A 13,075-nucleotide genomic window follows, 5' to 3' on the forward strand; every position below is an offset into this window, starting at 1 on the left:
TTCCCTGGTCTTCCCCCTCTTCCCTTGTCTTCCCCCCTCTTCCCTGGTCTTCCCCCCCTCTTCCCCCTTTCCCTGGTCTTCCCCTCTTCCCTGGTCTTCCTCCTCTCCCCTGGTCTTCCCCCTCTTCCCTGCTCTTCCTCCTCTCCCCTGGTCTTCCCCCTCTTCCCTGGTCTTCCCCCTTCCCTTGTCTTCTCCCCTCTTCCCTTGTCTTCCCCCTTCTTCCTGGTCTTCCCCTCTTCCCTGGTCTTCCCCCTCTTCCCTGGTCCTCCCCCTCTTCCCTTGTCTTCCCCCCTCTTCCCTTGTCTTCCCCTCTTCCCTTGTCTTCCCCCCTCTTCCCTGGTCTTCCCCCTCTTCCCCCTTTTCCCTGGTCTTCCCCCTCTTCCCTGGTCTTCCTCCTCTCCCCTGGTCTTTCCCCCTCTTCCCTGGTCTTCCCCCCTCTTCCCTGGTCTTCCCCCTCTTCCCTGGTCTCCCCCCTCTTCCCTGGTCTTCCCCCCTCTTCCCTGGTCTTCCCCCCTCTTCCCTGGTCTTCCCCCCTCTTCCCTGGTCTTCCCCACTCTTCCCTGGTCTTTCCCCTCTTCCCTGGTCTTCCCCCCTCTTCCCTGGACTTCCCCCCTCTTCCCTGGTCTTCCCCCTCTTCCCTGGTCTTCCCCCCTCTTCCCTGGTCTCCCCCCTCTTCCCTGGTCTCCCCCTCTTCCCTGGTCTTCCCCCCTCTTCCCTGGTCTTCCCACCTCTTCCCTGGTCTTCCCCCCTCTTCCCTGGTCTTTCCCCCTCTTCCCTGGTCTTCCCCCCTCTTCCCTGGTCTTCCCCCCTCTTCCCTGGTCTTTCCCCCTCTTCCCTGGTCTTTCCCCCTCTTCCCTGGTCTTCCCCCTCTTCCCTGGTCTTCCCCCCTCTTCCCTGGTCTTCCCCCCTCTTCCCTGGTCTTCCCCCCTCTTCCCTGGTCTCCCCCCCTCTTCCCTTGTCTTCCCCCCTTCCCTTATCTCCCCCTTCCTTGTCTTCACCCCTCTTCCTTGTCTTCCCCCTTCCCTTATCTCCCCCTTCCTTGTCTTCCCCCTTCCCTTATCTCCCCCCTTCCCTTATCTCCCCCCTTCCCTTATCTCCCCCTTCCCTTGTCTTCCCCCCTTCCATATCCCCCCTTCCCTTTGTCTTCCCCCTTCCCATATCTCCCCCTTCCCTTGCCTTCCCCTCTTCCTTGTCTTCCCCCTTCCCATATCTCCCACCTTCCCTTGTCTTCCCCCTCTTCCCCCCTCTTCCTTGTCTTCCCCCTCTTCCCCCTCTTCCCTTGTTTTCCCCCCTTCCCTTATCTCCCCCTTCCCTTGTCTTCCCCCTCTTCCTTGTCTTCCCCTTCCATATCTCCCCTTCTCTTGTCTTCCCCCTCTTCCTTGTCTTCACCCCTCTTCCCTTGTCTTCCCCCCTCTTCCTGGTCTTCCCCCCCTCTTCTCCCCCTCTTCCCTTGTCTTCCCCCCCTCTTCCCTTGTCTTCCCCCCCTCTTCTCCCCCTCTTCCCTGGTCTCCCCCCCTCTTCCCTTATTTTCCCCCTTCCCTTATCCCCCCTTCCTTGTCTTCCCCCTCTTCCCTTGTCTTCCCCCTTCCCTTATCTCCCCCTTCCTTGTCTTCCCCCCTTCCCTTATCTCCCCTTCCCTTGTCTCCCCCCTTCCCTTATCTCCCCCTTCCTTGTCTTCCCCCCCCTTCCTTATCTCCCCCTTCCCTTGTCTTCTCCTCTTCCTTGTCTTCCCCCCTCTTCCTTATTTTCCCCTTCCCTTATCCCCCCTTCCTTGTCTTCCCCCTCTTCCCTTGTCTTCCCCCTTCCTTATCTCCCCTTCCTTGTCTTCCCCCTTCCCATATCTCCCCCTTCCTTGTCTCCCCCCTTCCCTTATCTCCCCCCTTGCCTTGTCTTCCCCCTTCCTTATCTCCCCCCTTCCCTTGTCTTCTCCCCTCTTCCCTTGTCTTCCCCCTTCTTCCCTGGTCTTCCCCCCTCTTCTCCCCCTCTTCCCTGGTCTCCCCCCTCTTCCTTATTTTCTCCTTCCTTATCTCCCCCTTCCCTTATCTCCCCTTCTCTTGTCTTCCCCCTTCCCATATCTCCCCCTTCCCTTGTCTTCCCCCCTTCCCTTATCTCCCCCTTCCCTTGTCTTCCCCCCTACTTCCCTTGTCTTCCCCCCTTCCCTTATCTCCCCACCTTCGCTTGTCTTCCCCCCTCTTCCCCCTCTTCCCTTGTCTTCCCCCTCTTCCCCCTCTTCCCTTGTTTTCCCCTTCCTTATCTCCCCCTTCCCTTGTCTTCCCCCTCTTCCCTTGTCTTCCCCCCTTCCCATATCTCCCCCTTCATTGTCTTCCCCCCTCTTCCCTTTTCTTCCCCCTCTTCCCTTGTCTTCCCCTTCATATCTCCCCCTTCCTTGTCTTCACCCCTCTTCCCTTGTCTTCCCCCTTCCTTATCTCCCCTTCCATGTCTTCCCCCCTTCCCTTATCTCCCCCCCCTTCATATCTCCCCTTCCCTTATCCCCCTTCCCTTGTCTTCCCCCTTCCCATATCTCCCCCCTTCCCTTGTCTTCCCCCCCTTCCCTTATCTCCCCCTTCCTTGCCTTCCCCCTCTTCCCTTGTCTTCCCCCCCTTCCCTTATCTCTCCCCACCTTCCTTGTCTTCCCCCCTCTTCCCCCCTCTTCCTTGTCTTCCCCCTCTTCCCCTCTTCCCTTGTTTTCCCCCCCTTCCCTTATCTCCCCCTTCCCTTGTCTTCCCCCCCTCTTCCCTTGTCTTCCCCCCCTTCCCTTATCTCCCCCCTTCTCTTGTCTTCCCCCCTCTTCCCTTGTCTTCACCCCCTCTTCCCTTGTCTTCCCCCCTCTTCCCTGGTCTTCCCCCTCTTCTCCCCCTCTTCCTTGTCTTCCCCCCTCTTCCTTGTCTTCCCCCCTCTTCTCCCCCTCTTCCCTGGTCTCCCCCTCTTCCCTTATTTTCCCCTTCCTTATCCCCCCTTCCCTTGTCTTCCCCCTCTTCCTTGTCTTCCCCCTCTTCCCTTATCTCCCCCTTCCCTTGTCTTCCCCCCCCTTATCTCCCCCTTCCCTTGTCTCCCCCCTTCCCTTGGCTCCCCCTTCCCTTGTCTTCCCCTTCCTTATCTCCCCCTTCCCTTGTCTTCTCCCTCTTCCCTTGTCTTCCCCCTTCTTCCCTGGTCTTCCCCTCTTCCCTGGTCTTCCCCCTCTTCCCTGGTCCTCCCCCCTCTTCCCTTGTCTTCCCCCTCTTCCCTTGTCTTCCCCTCTTCCCTTGTCTTCCCCCTCTTCCCTGGTCTTCCCCCTCTTCCCTCTTTTCCCTGGTCTTCCTCCTCTTCCCTGGTCTTCCCCCTCTTCCCTTGTCTTCCCCCTCTTCCTGGTCTTCCCCCTCTTCCCCCTTTTCCCTGGTCTTCCGCTCTTCCCTGGTCTTCCTCTCTCCCTGGTCTTCCCCCTCTTCCCTGCTCTTCCTCCTCTCCCCTGGTCTTCCCCCTCTTCCCTGGTCTTCCCCCCTTCCCTTGTCTTCTCCCCTCTTCCCTTGTCTTCCCCCTTCTTCCCTGGTCTTCCCCCTCTTCCCTGGTCTTCCCCCTCTTCCTGGTCCTCCCCTCTTCCCTTGTCTTCCCCCTCTTCCCTTGTCTTCCCCTCTTCCTTGTCTTCCCCCCTCTTCCCTGGTCTTCCCCCTCTTCCCCCTTTTCCTGGTCTTCCCCCTTTTCCCTGGTCTTCCTCCTCTTCCCTGGTCTTCCCCCTCTTCCTTGTCTTCCCCCTCTTCCCTGGTCTTCCCCCTCTTCCCCTTTTCCCTGGTCTTCCCCCTCTTCCCTGGTCTTCCTCCTCTCCCTGGTCTTCCCCCTCTTCCCTGCTCTTCCTCCTCTCCCTGGTCTTCCCCCTCTTCCCTGGTCTTCCCCCTCTTCCCTGGTCTCCCCCTCTTCCCTGGTCTTCCCCCTCTTCCCTGGTCTTCCCCCTCTTCCCTGGTCTCCCCCTCTTCCCTGGTCTTCCCCCTCTTCCCTGGTCTTCCCCCTCTTCCCTGGTCTTCCCCCTCTTCCCTGGTCTTCCCCCTCTTCCCTGGTCTTCCCCCTCTTCCCTTGTCTTCCCCCTTCCCTTATCTCCCCCCTTCCCTTGTCTTCCCCCCTTCCCTTATCTCCCCCTTCCCTTGTCCCCCCTTCCCTTATCTCCCCCTTCCCTATGTCTTCCCCCCTTCCTTATCTCCCCCCTTTCCTTGTCTTCTCCCCTCTTCCCTTGTCTTCCCCCTTCTTCCCTGGTCTTCCCCCTCTTCCCTGGTCTTCCCCCTCTTCCCTGGTCCTCCCCCTCTTCCCTTGTCTTCCCCCCTCTTCCCTTGTCTTCCCCTCTTCCCTTGTCTTCCCCCCTCTTCCCTGGTCTTCCCCCTCTTCCCTCTTTTCCCTGGTCTTCCTCCTCTTCCCTGGTCTTCCCCCCTCTTCCCTTGTCTTCCCCCCTCTTCCCTGGTCTTCCCCCCTCTTCCCCCTTTTCCCTGGTCTTCCCCCTCTTCCCTGGTCTTCCTCCTCTCCCCTGGTCTTCCCCCTCTTCCCTGCTCTTCCTCCTCTCCCCTGGTCTTCCCCCTCTTCCCTGGTCTTCCCCCTTCCCTTGTCTTCTCCCCTCTTCCCTTGTCTTCCCCCTTCTTCCCTGGTCTTCCCCCTCTTCCCTGGTCTTCCCCCTCTTCCCTGGTCCTCCCCCTCTTCCCTTGTCTTCCCCCCTCTTCCCTTGTCTTCCCCTCTTCCCTTGTCTTCCCCCCTCTTCCCTGGTCTTCCCCCCTCTTCCCCCTTTTCCCTGGTCTTCCCCCTTTTCCCTGGTCTTCCTCCTCTTCCCTGGTCTTCCCCCCTCTTCCCTTGTCTTCCCCCCTCTTCCCTGGTCTTCCCCCCTCTTCCCCCTTTTCCCTGGTCTTCCCCCTCTTCCTGGTCTTCCTCCTCTCCCTGGTCTTCCCCCTCTTCCCTGCTCTTCCTCCTCTCCTGGTCTTCCCCCTCTTCCTGGTCTTCCCCCTTCCCTTGTCTTCTCCCCTCTTCCCTTGTCTTCCCCCTTCTTCCCTGTTCTTCCCCCTCTTCCTGGTCTTCCCCCTCTTCCTGGTCTCCCCCCTCTTCCCTTGTCTTCCCCCCTCTTCCCTTGTCTTCCCCTCTTCCTTGTCTTCCCCCTCTTCCCTGGTCTTCCCCCTCTTCCCCTTTTCCCTGGTCTTCCCCCTCTTCCTGGTCTTTTCCTCCTCTCCCTGGTCTTTCCCCCTCTTCCTGGTCTTCCCCCTCTTCCCTGGTCTTCCCCTCTTCCCTGGTCTCCCCCTCTTCCCTGGTCTTCCCCCTCTTCCCTGGTCTTCCCCCTCTTCCCTGGTCTTCCCCCTCTTCCCTGGTCTTCCCCCTCTTCCCTGGTCTTTACTCTTCCCTGGTCTTTCCCTCTTCCCTGGTCTTCCCCCCTCTTCCCTGGACTTCCCCCTCTTCCTGGTCTTCCCCCTCTTCCCTGGTCTTCCCCCTCTTCCCTGGTCTCCCCCCTCTTCCCTGGTCTCCCCCTCTTCCCCTGGTCTTCCCCTCTTCCCTGGTCTTCCCACCTCTTCCCTGGTCTTCCCCCTCTTCCCTGGTCTTTCCCCCTCTTCCCTGGTCTTCCCCCTCTTCCCTGGTCTTCCCCCTCTTCCCTGGTCTCCCCCTCTTCCCTTGTCTTCCCCCCTTCCCATATCTCCCCCTTCCTTGTCTTCCACCCCTCTTCCTTGTCTTCCCTTCCCTTATCTCCCCTTCCTTGTCTTCCCCTTCCCATATCTCCCCCTTCCCTTATCTCCCCCTTATATCTCCCCCTTCCCTTGTCTTCCCCCTTCCCTTATCTCCCCCTTCCCTTGTCTTCCCCCCTTCCTTATCTCCCCCTTCCCTTGCCTTCCCCCTCTTCCCTTGTCTTTTATTATCTCCCACCTTCCCTTGTCTTCCCCCTCTTCCCCCCTCTTCCTTGTCTTCCCCCCTCTTCCCCCTCTTCATGTTTTCCCCCTTCCCATATCTCCCCCTTCCTTGTCTTTATCTTCCCTTGTCTTTATTCCCATATCTCCCCCTTCTCTTGTCTTCCCCCTCTTCCCTTGTCTTCACCCCCCTCTTCCCTTGTCTTCCCCCTCTTCCCTGGTCTTCCCCCTCTTCTCCCCTCTTCCCTTTCACCCCCCTCTTCCTTGTCTTCCCCCTCTTCTCCCCCTCTTCCCTGGTCTCCCCCCTCTTCCCTTATTTTCCCCCTTCCCTTATCCCCCTTCCCTTGTCTTCCCCCTCTTCCCTTGTCTTCCCCCTTCCCTTATCTCCCTATTCCTTGTCTTCCCCCTTCCCTTATCTCCCCCTTCCTTGTCTCCCCCCTTCCCATATCTCCCCCTTCCTTGTCTTCCCCCTTCCCATATCTCCCCCTTCCTTGTCTTCTCCCCTCTTCCCTTGTCTTCCCCCTTCTTCCCTGGTCTTCCCCCTCTTCCTGGTCTTCCCCCTCTTCCCTGGTCCTCCCCCTCTTCCTTGTCTTCCCCCTCTTCCCTTGTCTTCCCCTCTTCCCTTGTCTTCCCCCTCTTCCCTGGTCTTCCCCTCTTCCCTCTTTTCCCTGGTCTTCCCTCCTCTTCCCTGGTCTTCCCCCTCTTCCCTTGTCTTCCCCCTCTTCCCTGGTCTCTCCCCCTCTTCCCCCTTTTCCCTGGTCTTCCCCCTCTTCCCTGGTCTTCCTCCTCTCCCTGGTCTTCCCCCTCTTCCCTGCTCTTCCTCCTCTCCCTGGTCTTCCCCCTCTTCCCTGGTCTTCCCCCTTCCCTTGTCTTCTCCTCTTCCCTTATCTTCCCCTTCTTCCCTGGTCTTCCCCCCTCTTCCCTGGTCTTCCCCCTCTTCCCTGGTCCTCCCCTCTTCCTTGTCTTCCCCCTCTTCCCTTGTCTTCCCCTCTTCCCTTGTCTTCCCCCTCTTCCCTGGTCTTCCCCCCTCTTCCCCCTTTTCCCTGGTCTTCCCCCTTTTCCCTGGTCTTCCTCCTCTTCCCTGGTCTTCCCCCTCTTCCCTTGTCTTCCCCCTCTTCCTGGTCTTCCCCCTCTTCCCCCTTTTCCCTGGTCTTCCCCCTCTTCCCTGGTCTTCCTCCTCTCCCCTGGTCTTCCCCCTCTTCCCTGCTCTTCCCCCTCTCCCCTGGTCTTCCCCCTCTTCCCTGGTCTTCCCCCCTTCCCTTGTCTTCTCCCCTCTTCCCTTGTCTTCCCCCTTCTTCCCTGGTCTTCCCCTCTTCCCTGGTCTTCCCCCTCTTCCCTGGTCCTCCCCTTCTTCCCTTGTCTTCCCCCCTCTTCCCTTGTCTTCCCTCTTCCCCTTGTCTTCCCCCTCTTCCTGGTCTTCCCCCCTCTTCCCCCTTTTCCCTGGTCTTCCCCCTTTTCCTGGTCTTCCTCCTCTTCCCTGGTCTTCCCCCTCTTCCCTTGTCTTCCCCCTCTTCCCTGGTCTTCCCCCTCTTCCCCCTTTTCCCTGGTCTTCCCCTCTTCCCTGGTCTTCCTCCTCTCCCCTGGTCTTCCCCCTCTTCCCTGCTCTTCCTCCTCTCCCTGGTCTTCCCCCCTCTTCCCTGGTCTTCCCCCCCCTTCCCTTGTCTTCTCCCCTCTTCCTTGTCTTCCCCTTCTTCCCTGGTCTTCCCCTCTTCCCTGGTCTTCCCCTCTTCCCTGGTCCTCCCCTCTTCCCTTGTCTTCCCCCTCTTCCCTTGTCTTCCCCTCTTCCCTTGTCTTCCCCCTCTTCCCTGGTCTTCCCCCTCTTCCCCTTTTCCCTGGTCTTCCCCTCTTCCCTGGTCTTCCTCCTCCCCTGGTCTTTCCCCTCTTCCCTGGTCTTCCCCCCCTCTTCCCTGGTCTTCCCCTCTTCCTGGTCTCCCCCTCTTCCCTGGTCTTCCCCTCTTCCCTGGTCTTCCCCCTCTTCCCTGGTCTTCCCCCTCTTCCCTGGTCTTCCCCCTCTTCCTGGTCTTCCCCACTCTTCCCTGGTCTTTCCCCTCTTCCCTGGTCTTCCCCCTCTTCCCTGGACTTCCCCTCTTCCCCTGGTCTTCCCCCTCTTCCCTGGTCTTCCCCCTCTTCCCTGGTCTCCCCCTCTTCCTGGTCTCCCCCCTCTTCCCTGGTCTTCCCCCTCTTCCCTGGTCTTCCCTCTTCCCTGGTCTTCCCCCTCTTCCCTGGTCTTTCCCCCTCTTCCCTGGTCTTCCCCCTCTTCCCTGGTCTTCCCCCCTCTTCCCTGGTCTTTCCCCCTCTTCCCTGGTCTTTCCCCCTCTTCCTGGTCTTCCCCCTCTTCCCTGGTCTCCCCCTCTTCCCTGGTCTTCCCCCTCTTCCTGGTCTTCCCCCTCTTCCCTGGTCTTCCCCCCTCTTCCCCTGGTCTTCCTCCTCTTCCCTGGTCTTCCCCCCTCTTCCCTGGTCTTCCCCCTCTTCCCTGGTCTTCCCCCCTCTTCCCTGGTCTCCCCCACCCTGGTCTTCCCCCTCTTCCCTGGTCTCCCCCCCTCTTCCCTGGTCTTCCCCCTCTTCCCTGGTCTTCCCCCTCTTCCCTGGTCTTCCCCCTCTTCCTGGTCTCCCCCTCTTCCCTGGTCTTCCCCCTCTTCCCTGGTCTTCCCCCTCTTCCCCTGGTCTTCCCCCTCTTCCCTGGTCTTCCCCCTCTTCCCTGGTCTTCCCATCTTCCCTGGTCTTCCCCCTCTTCCCTGGTCTTCCCCCTCTTCCCTTGTCTTCCCCCCTTCCTTATCTCCCCCTTCCCTTGTCTTCCCCCCTTCCCTTATCTCCCCCTTCCTTGTCTCCCCCTTCCATTATCTCCCCCCTTCCTTGTCTTCCCCCCTTCCCTTATCTCCCCCTTCCCTTGTCTTCCTCCTCTTCCCTTGTCTTCCCCTTCTTCCCTGGTCTTCCCCCTCTTCCCTGGTCTTCCCCCTCTTCCCTGGTCCTCCCCCTCTTCCCTTGTCTTCCCCCTCTTCCCTTGTCTTCCCCTCTTCCTTGTCTTCCCCCTCTTCCTGGTCTTCCCCTCTTCCCCTTTTCCCTGGTCTTCCCCCTCTTCCCTGTCTTCCCCCTCTTCCTTGTCTTCCCCCTCTTCCTGGTCTTCCCCCTCTTCCTGGTCTTCCCCCTCTTCCCTGGTCTTCCCCTCTTCCCCCCTGGCTCTTCCTCCTCTCCCCCTGGTCTTCCCCCTCTTCCCTGGTCTTCCCCCTTCCCTTGTCTTCTCCCCTCTTCCCTTGTCTTCCCCCTTCTTCCCTGGTCTTCCCCCTCTTCCCTGGTCTTCCCCCTCTTCCTGGTCTTCCCCTCTTCCTTGTCTTCCCCCTCTTCCTGGTCTTCCCCCTCTTCCCCCTTTTTCCCTGGTCTTCCCCCTTTTCCCTGGTCTTCCTCCTCTTCCTGGTCTTCCCCCTCTTCCCTTGTCTTCCCCTCTTCCCTGGTCTTCCCCCTCTTCCCCCTTTTCCTGGTCTTCCCCCTCTTCCCTGGTCTTCCCCCTTTTCTAGTAATTTCCCCCTCTTCCCTGTCTTCCTCCTCTCCCTGGTCTTCCCCCTCTTCCCTGGTCTTCCCCCTCTTCCCTGGTCTTCCCCTCTTCCCTTGTCTTCCCCCTTCTTCCCTGGTCTTCCCCCTCTTCCTGGTCTTCCCCCTCTTCCCTGGTCCTCCCCCTCTTCCTTGTCTTCCCCCTCTTCCCTTGTCTTCCCTCTTCCCTGGTCTTCCCCTCTTCCTGGTCTTCCCCCTCTTCCCCCTTTTCCCTGGTCTTCCCCCTCTTCCCTGGTCTTCCTCCTCTCCCTGGTCTTTCCCCTCTTCCTGGTCTTCCCCCCTCTTCCCTGGTCTTCCCCCTCTTCCCTGGTCTCCCCCTCTTCCCTGGTCTTCCCCCTCTTCCCTGGTCTTCCCCCTCTTCCCTGGTCTTCCCCCTCTTCCCTGGTCTTCCCCCTCTTCCCCCCCCTGGTCTTCCCCACTCTTCCCTGGTCTTTCCCCTCTTCCTGGTCTTCCCCCTCTTCCTGGACTTCCCCCTCTTCCTGGTCTTCCCCCTCTTCCTGGTCTTCCCCCCTCTTCCCTGGTCTCCCCCTCTTCCCTGGTCTCCCCCCTCTTCCTGGTCTTCCCCCTCTTCCCTGGTCTTCCCACCTCTTCCTGGTCTTCCCCCCTCTTCCTGGTCTTTCCCCTCTTCCCTGGTCTTCCCCCTCTTCCTGATTTTCCCCCCTCTTCCCTGGTCTTTCCCCCTCTTCCCTGGTCTTCCCCCTCTTCCCTGGTCTTCCCCCTCTTCCCTGGTCTCCCCCTCTTCCCTGGTCTTCCCCCCTCTCTTCCCTGGTCTTCCCCCTCTTCCTAGTCTTCCCCCTCTTCCTGGTCTTCCCCTCTTCCCTGGTCTTCCTCCTCTTCCTGGTCTTCCCCCTCTTCCCTGGTCTTCCCCCTCTTCCCTGGTCTTCCCCCTCTCTTCCCTGGTCTCCCCCCTCTTCCCTGGTCTTCCCCCTCTTCCCTGGTCTCCCCCTTCCCTGGTCTTCCCCCTCTTCCCTGGTCTTCCCCCTCTTCCCTGGTCTTCCCCCTCTTCCCTGGTCTCCCCCTCTTCCCTGGTCTTCCCCCTCTTCCCTGTTCTTCCCCCTCTTCCCTGGTCTCCCCCTCTTCCCTGGTCTTCCCCCTCTTCCTGGTCTCAATGTTTATCTTCCTGGTCTTCCCCCCTCTTCCCTGGTCTTCCCCTCTTCCCTGGTCTTCCCCCTCTTCCCTGGTCTTCCCCCTCTTCCCTGGTCTTCCCTGGTCTTCCCCCTCTTCCCTGGTCTTCCCCCTCTTCCCTGGTCTTTCCCCCTCTTCCCTGGTCTTCCCTGGTCTTCCCCCCTCTTCCCTGGTCTTCCCCCCTCTTCCCTGGTCTCCCCCCTCTTCCCTGGTCTTCCCCCCTCTTCCTGGTCTTCCCCCCTCTTCCCTGGTCTTCCCCCTCTTCCTGGTCTTCCCCCTCTTCCCTGGTCTTCCTGGTCTTCCCCCCTCTTCCCTGGTCTTCCCCCCTCTTCCCTGGTCTTCCCCCCCTCTTCCCTGGTCTTCCCCCTCTTCCCTGGTCTTTCCCCTCTTCCTGGTCTTCCCCCTCTTCCCTGGTCTTCCCCCCCTCTTCCCTGGTCTTCCCCCCTCTTCCCTGGTCTTCCCCCCTCTTCCCTGGTCTTCCTGGTCTTCCCCCTCTTCCCTGGTCTTCCCCCTCTTCCCTGGTCTTCCCCCTCTTCCCTGGTCTTCCTGGTCTTCCCCCTCTTCCCTAGGTCTTCCCCTCTTCCTGGTCTTCCCCCTCTTCCCTGGTCTTCCCTGGTCTTCCCCTCTTCCCCCCTCTTGTTCCCCCTCTTCCCTGGTCTTCCCCTCTTCCCTGGTCTTCCTGGTCTTCCCCCTCTTCCCTGGTCTTCCCCCTCTTCCCTGTTCTTCCCTCCTCTTCCCTGGTCTTCCCCCCTCTTCCTGGTCTTCCTGGTCTTCCCCCTCTTCCCTGGTCTTCCCCCTCTTCCCTGGTCTTCCCCCTCTTCCCTGGTCTTCCCCACTTCCCTGGTCTTCCTGGTCTTCCCTGGTCTTCCCCCTCTTCTGGTCTTCCCCTCTTCCCCTGGTCTGGTCCCCCCTCTTCCCTGGTCTTCCCCACTCTTCCCTGGTCTTCCCCCTCTTCCCTGGGTCTTCCCCCTCTTCCCCCTGGTCTTCCCCTCTTCCTGGTCTTCCCCCTCTTCTGGTCTTGCCCTGGTCTTCCCTCTTCCCTGGTCTTCCCCTCTTCCCTGGTCTTCCCCCTCTTCCTGGTCTTCCCCTCTTCCCTGGTCTTCCCCCCTCTTCCGTGGTCTGCCCTCTTCCTGGTCTTCCCCCCTCTTCCCTGGTCTTCCCCCTCTTCCTACCTGGTCTTCCCCCTCTTCCCCTTCTCCCCCTCTTCCCTGGTCTTCCCCCTCTTCCTGGTCTTCCCCCTCTTCCCTGGTCTTCCCCCCTCTTCCCTGTCTTCCCCCTCTTCCCTGGTCTTCCCCCTTCTTCCCTGATCTTCCCCCTCTTCCCCCTCTTCCTGGTCTTCTTCCTGGTCTTCCCCCTCTTCCCCCTGGTCTTCCCCCTCTTCCCTGGTCTTTCCCCCTCTTCCCTGGTCTTCCCCCTCTTCCCTGGTCTTCCCCCTCTTCCCTGGTCTTCCCCCTCTTCCCTGGTCTTCCCCCTCTTCCCTGGTCTTCCCCCTCTTCCCTGGTCTTCCTGGTCTTCTCCCTTCTTCCCTGGTCTTCCCCCCCCTTCCCTGGTCTTCCCCCTCTTCCCTGGTCTTCCCCCTCTTCCTGGTCTTCCCCCTCTTCCCTGGTCTTCCCTTCTTCCCCTCTTCCTGGTCTTCCCCTCTTCCTGGTCTTCCCCCTCTTCCCTGGTCTTCCCCCTTCCCTGGTCTTCCTGGTCTTCCCCCTCTTCCCTGGTCTTCCCCCCTCTTCCCTGGTCTTCCCCTCTTCCCTGGTCTTCCCCCTCTTCCCTGGTCTTCCCTGGTCTTCCCCCTCTTCCCTGCTCTTCCCCCCTTCCCTTCCCTGGTCTTCCCCCCTCTTCCCTGGTCTTCCCCCTCCCCTGGTCTTCCTGGTCTTCCCCCTCTTCCCTGGTCTTCTGGTCTTCCCCTCTTCCCTGGTCTTCCCCCTCTTCCTGGTCTTCCCCCTTCCCCTGGTCTCCCCTTCTTCCTGGTCTTCCCCCTCTTCCCTGGTCTTCCCCCCTCTTCCCCCTCTTCCCTGGTCTTCCCCCTCTTCCCTGGTCTTCCCTCTTCTTCCCCCTCTTCCCTGGTCTTCCCCCTCTTCCTGGTCTTCCCCCTCTTCCCTGGTCTTCCCCCTCTTCCCTGGTCTTCCCCCTCTTCCCTGGTCTTCCCCTCTTCCTGGTCTTCCCTGGTCTTCCCCCTCTTCCTGCTCTTCCCCCTCTTCCCTGGTCTTCCCTGGTCTTCCCTGGTCTTCCCTGGTCTTCCCCCTCTTCCCTGAATTACCTCTTCCTGGTCTTCCCCCTCTTCCCTGGTCTTCCCCCTCTTCCTGGTCTCCCCCCTCTTCCTAATTATTTCCCCCTCTTCCTGGTCTTCCCCCCCCTCTTCCTGGTCTTCCCCCTCTTCCTGGTCTTTACTCTTCACGGTCTTTTCCTTCTTCCTGATCTTCCCCCTCTTCCCTGGTCTTCCCCCTCTTCCCTGGTCTTCCCCCTTCTTCCCTGATCTTCCCCCTGGTCTTCCCCCTCTTCCCTGGTCTTCCCCCTCTTCCCTGGTCTTCCCCCTCTTCCCTGGTCTTCCCCCTCTTCCCTGGTCTTCCCCC

Source organism: Oncorhynchus keta, chromosome 15 (genome assembly GCF_023373465.1).
Source record: "Oncorhynchus keta strain PuntledgeMale-10-30-2019 chromosome 15, Oket_V2, whole genome shotgun sequence".
Taxonomy (NCBI): domain Eukaryota; kingdom Metazoa; phylum Chordata; class Actinopteri; order Salmoniformes; family Salmonidae; genus Oncorhynchus; species Oncorhynchus keta.